The sequence below is a fragment of the Haemaphysalis longicornis genome, unplaced genomic scaffold (genome assembly GCF_048455015.1).
Source record: "Haemaphysalis longicornis isolate Haplotype H1 unplaced genomic scaffold, Haemaphysalis longicornis Haplotype H1 scaffold_9, whole genome shotgun sequence".
In the NCBI taxonomy this organism is placed as follows: domain Eukaryota; kingdom Metazoa; phylum Arthropoda; class Arachnida; order Ixodida; family Ixodidae; genus Haemaphysalis; species Haemaphysalis longicornis.
Window position 1 is genome coordinate 76,946,152 of NW_027526460.1, and position 6,000 is coordinate 76,952,151.

Consider the following 6,000-nt stretch of genomic DNA (forward strand, 5'->3'; position numbering starts at 1 on the left):
TTCAGCTAGAAGAGGCAAATTCAGCATATGTTTGCCGCCAAGGACAAGCAAAAAGTACGATATAACCGATCTTACGCAATAGAGCAGTTTGAATTAAGTGGTTTAAAAGTACATTGAAAACATTGCTGGCCCACCAAAATTTTAAAATTTGTTTGAATTAACCGGAAGTTCTGAGCTATCCGAGTTTGAATTATCGCTAGCCTACTGTACTTTTCATCGAAAACCAAAGAAGCCTAAATTTGGTCTTGAGATTGAACCGCAACCGAAACCGAAACTGCATCACAGTCTGCTGTGAGCGACTTGCGGCTTCAGTCGACCGCGATTGTCGCGTTCGCACGAGCACGTAGCCAGTATGGCTCAGCCAACAAAAGCCATCATCTCGAGTGTTTTGGCGCCGAAGAAAAGGCGATGGTCTGTTTAACCGGTCGCAAATTTTTTTTGCTCAGTGCGGCGTTACCTCCTCACATTACAATGAAACGCGAGGCTTACCTCAAGGATCCGTTCTTTCTCCGGTTTTATTTGATGTCTTACTCAGCGAGGTTCCCGTTATTGCGGGCGTACAGTCGTACTTGTATGCCGACGATCTGGCATTTTTTAGCTCTTCAAGCAATATACATGTCTTGTTTCAGTCACTGCAACTTTATATGTCAACCTTGGAGTCATGGCTGGATGGCCTCTGCCTATCCTTAAATGTCGACAAGTGTTCCCTCTTGGCATTCCCAGTAAAAGACCCAGTTTCGATTGATCTGACATACAGACAGAAATCAATACCGCAGGTTACCTCTCTGAAATCTCTAGGAGTGTTGTATGAGAGCATTCTGAATTGGTGTCTTCATATTGACTTCATTGCGGTGAAAGGGGGGAGAGCGGTTTCGGTGTTGCAGAGATATTTTAATAAGAAATCGGGTATGCGCAGAGACGTCCTCCTTATGCTCTATCGCATGTACGTGCGCCCTATTCTGGAATTCGGCTGTATCCTTTTTCTAGTATGTATTTATTTATTGTTCGTAGGAAAAGGAAAATCCACCAACAGGCGTAAATTGTCTCGCCTAGGGGGCGGACACCGGAACGCCTGCTGGTGTAGGAGGGGGGGGGAAGAATATTTAGGAATAGGGGGATAGGGGAGAAGGTTGACACTACAATGTATATAACACACACAAGGGTAAATATAAAACACAAAAGAGAAAAAAAGGAAAAGGGGGAATAAGAAAAAAAAGGAGTTACACATTGAGAAAAGTAACATTACAGAGAAACACTACAGATATAGACAACACATGAATCTACAAAGGACAATGTTTAGCACACATGTAAAAGGGCTCACACACAAACACACGCACACACAAGTACAGATGCTGCTTCAGCAGCAGCAGCACTCCAACACAATCTGGGCAGCTAGGCAGAGTTGTAGTGGAGTGCGCTGTGCAGCCCCGAGGCCCGCAGGTATGTACCCAGGGCCTCGAGCACTTTGTCTCGCTCCCTAGCATTGCCCGGGGGTCAAAGCAGCTCCTTAAGTGGCCGCACTCCGTGAAACACGACCAGCAGCTCTGCCCGCCCTGCCGCAAACTTGGGGCACTCGTATAGTACGTGCGGCAGGGACTGCACGGGTGCTTGGCAGTGAGTGCAGGCGGGGCTGGCCGCCAGCCCCAGACGGTGCTTCCGCTCCGCCGTCCACACGACCCCCATGCTGAGGCGCAGGATGGCCGACCGCAGTCGTCGAGGCAGGCGTGAGCCCCGCACAGGCGGCAGGCCCCCTCCGACACGCAGCCGCGGGTCCGGGTGCCTGGTCCGGATGTGTCGCTGGATGAGCAGGCGGGCGTCGTCCGCTGCCGCCTGAGCCACCATGTCCGACGGAGGCAGCGCGTGTGCCCCGGCGGCCAGCTCGTCCGCCCGCTCGTTGCCATCCAGACCAATGTGGGCGGGGACCCACTGCAGGCACAGTTGAGTGCCCCGGTCCGCCAGCTGTGCCGCCTTCTCCCGGATTCCACGCACCAATAGGGTGCGTGGCATCCGGGAGAAGACGCACCAGGGCCACTCGGGAGTCGCACAGCAGGGCGCAGCGCTCGGGCAAGGGCTCCATCTCCAGCAGCAGGTCCAGGCCCAGTCCGACCCCCACCAGCTCAGCCGTGGCCGAAGAAGAGGCATAGGACAGCGGCGCCTGTCGGGTGGCCTCTCCCAGCACGGCGGCCGCTGCGGCCGACTCCTGCTGCTGCCGCACCGAGCAATCTGTGTATACTAGGGCGTGGCCGTCTAGGTCGCCCCAGACGACACCCCGGGCCAGCTGCAGTTGCCCGCAGTGGGGTGTCCGCCGCTTGCTGTGCAGCCCCGGAATGTCCAGCCGCACGTCAGCTGCCAGAACAGGAGCGGGGCCACGAGGTCCCGCGTCCACGGGGGCCACCACCTCCTCGTAGAGCATCAGCATGCGCCCCATGCGCGAGTGGTGGTGACTCTTCAGCCGCCGCAGCAGCGGACCGCCCCCCTCGGCGCGTCTCAGCCGGTCAATCTGGCCAAGTGCCCGCAAGTCAGCTGTCATCTCTAGGGTCCACGTCTTCTCGCACGGCGAGCTCTGGGGCAGGCCGAGGCAAGCGCGGACCCCCTTGCGGTGGTCTCCCTCCAGCTGCCGCCAGGTGGGCTTCCGCAGGGTCACCAGTGGGAGCGCGTACATAAGGAGACCCACCGCCGAGGCACTGTACAGCCGGAGGGCCGTCCGCTGCGAGCAGCCGCTGTGCCGGGCCACCATCTTGTGCACTGCCGTGGTGGCCAGCTGCGCCCTGGCTCGGAGCTCCTTGGCCGCCTGCCGGAAGTTCAGTCGGTGGTCCAGGGTGAGCCCCAGGTACCGCACCCTGGTCCTCCACTGGAGCTCCTCGCCATCGATGGTCAGGCGCCGGGCCCATCCACGGGCGGCGGCGTCCGGATGCACCAGCTACAACTCCGACCATTGATTACATTAGAAAGGGAAGCTTTGCGTTTGTGTTTGGGATAGCCAAGGTACGTCCCCATTCGGGTATTGTACTGGGAGGCTCGAATCCTTCCTCTGATATCTCGTTTCAAAGTGTTGACAGTAGAAGCATACTTTCCTGCAATGGAATTGCCTATATCACGATCACAAATGGTTTTTGTACACTCCCCAGCGTCCTTTTTTGCCCAATCATGGCCCATGTGCAAGCGTCCACAGGTAGTGTTCGTCCAGTCCTTGCTCGCCCCTTTAAATATCAACATATTATCTGTACCTACGTTTGACTATCGCACTGCGATGGTGGACATTGATTTCGTCAACATTTTCTCCTCCAATGCCAAATGCTTGCCGGAGAGAACAATATCTGGCCTTTTAGCAAACTACCTAGAAGAGTTCCCGACACACGTGGTTATAGCCACAGATGCTTCTGTTCGAGACAAAAAAGCTGGTGTAGGTGGTGGTGGTGGCCCGAAAAATGGCGCATACCCACTTAGGGGGATTGGCCAAGAAGAGTTATGCTTTCATTAGAATAAATCAAGCGAGGCAAAATAATGGAGGTATCTTTTCACCTGCGCTTGACTGGGCATTTCCTCTTCGTCTTCCAAATTTCCCGTCAATATATTTGGCAGAATTTTTGGGAATCGCGCTCGCTCTTCGAAAGCTCAGCGAAGAGCATTCCCAGGTGATCATCGTGGCGGATTCTTTTTCGGTCTGCTCCGCTTTATCTTCACCAACCGTTTCTCCACTTCGCCGATCACTGTCGATGCTTATACCGGCACATGTCAGGGAAATCCGTCTGGTCTGGGTCCCAGGCCACAGAGGAGTTGAACTTAACGAAACCGCTGATTACCTGACAGGAGTAGCACTGAATGGTCCTCTTGTTGATACTGTGCCCCCAATAGCCTATGTTGTTGGAACTAGGTTGCGAAGGTACAGTTCACTGGATAGCTTCCCACCAGACAGCATCGCTGGCTGCCCTGAGACTGAGCATCTCCGGTACTCTTGGAAGTGTGACTTTGCGCAGTCTCGGCTGTGCGAGGTCACACTGACTTGCTTTCGATGTCGAACACCTAATTTGAATTTTTATTTACACCGACCAAGCATAGTGCCATCGGCCATCTGCAGCTTCTGTCAAGAGGAGGAAACACTTGATTACTTCCTGTTGTCTTGCCGGTGGTTCTCCTTCCTCCGAAATTGTTACCTGGAGGTTCCCCTCCGGCGCCTGGGTCTCACCTTGTCGGTGCCTAATTTATTGTCATTTGGGGCAGTCGGGCCTGGTTGGTGCAACGAGGATGTTTTTCGCGCTCTTCACACATTTATGGCCGAAACAGGTCGCTTGCCTTGTTAATCAATCGCATCAACCAATTTTTAATCGTTTATTGAAATACCTGTTGGTACAGTAGTATTGATTTGTTTTGTTCCAAAATTCTTAGCATCACTGTACCCTATTTTCCCTTCTTTTGAAACTAATTACTAAGCTTCTTCAGCAGTGAAATCACAATAAGACTTGGCCAATCCCCCAGAGTGGGTACGCGCCATTTTTGTTCCGGATCCAACCAACCAACCAACGAAGCATAGGAAGAAAGGCGACTGACACGACTTCTGCGTAACTCTCCCATGAAGGCTACATGTGAACCATCGCAAAAATGAAGCTCGTAGACCAAACTGTTGAGAGCTTCCGCGTTGCCCAAGTGTTGGGAGAAAACACAGACCGTTAACAGAATTGACTTTTTGCCAAATAAGGAAACGCTCATATCCAGTTCGGACGATGATTCCATCGTGATATACAATTGTGAAAAGGGAACGTAAGTTGACGACGCCAAGGCTTGCAGGGGATCCGCTGTCCGTGCGTCGCGAGTCTGCGGGAGGTTGTGCGTAATGAAACCGTGTAAACAATGCCGGGGTCGCGGTAGGCCTAAGCTTCGTAGGGCTAGCGGGAGTGCGATACGGTGCGCTTTTCACCGCTGCGTGCGACCGATCAGTGGCCCGGTGAGGACGTGTGACCACCGCCGTAGCTTCAGTCGCACGTGGATATGTCGCGTGGAGTGTTAGGAACAAGTGCCGCGTTTTGCGGGCCCGTGATCTGGCTCGAAACATGACGCTCTGTGCGTCCCTCACCTCTCCCGTCTACACAAACTGTACCCAACCCAATACCCGAAGCTGTGCCCCAAGTGCAACCAAGTAGCCACCCTCTACCATACGGCAGCAGGGTGCCACAAAATTCACAAACACCCTCTAACAGAGGAGCAGTGGAGTGAGGCACTGTCTAGCGCCGACTACGACGAGCAGTGCCGAACGATCGCCAGAGCAGCCACCGGCGCCCTGGAGACTGGAGCCCTGGACTAGGGGCACCCACCACGTCCAACTACCCAACAAACATAATAAAGTTATTTCTCTCTCTCTCTCTCTCATCCATGGGCGCCGTATTCTCCCGTCCGCCGCTCTCCATAACAACGTCGGAATCGGGGTGATCTGTGTCGTGTTGTGAATCCGAGTTCTTAATCGCCTGTTCACGTAGAAATTTTCACCGGCAAGCGCAGTCGGCTGTGTTTAGCGAGTCATTGCGGTCAGCACTTGTTGTGCCCGGTTGTTGGAAGTGCGTGTGCGTGGCGCGTCCGGCCCGATTGCGCAATGGGCGGCGCTGCCGTTCGTCAAAACTCGGCAGCCGGCGCATTTCCAGCGTTAGTAGAGTGCCGGGTTACTGTCATATAATAACGTTCACGGAGTTTAGGCGTGCGTATCTGCTCGAAGTGATGAGTGGAGTTCTTTGGAGTACAAATCGTCAGAATACAGCATGCATCACGTGCCAATGTTGACTGCTCTCTTGGTCGGATTTGCACTGTCGAACGCTGGCGATGTGCGGAAGCTCCGCCGTTCGTGCTGCCATGTAGAGCAAATTCAGGGCAAAGTTTCAAGTCGACGTGAACCTCCGCCGAACCCTGATCTAGTCTTTACCAGTGATGTGCAGTCGATGCATGACCCACCACTTCAAAAGGCACCTCCGAAAAAGTCCTATGCGAGAATAGTCCAAGAACAGTCGCAGACCA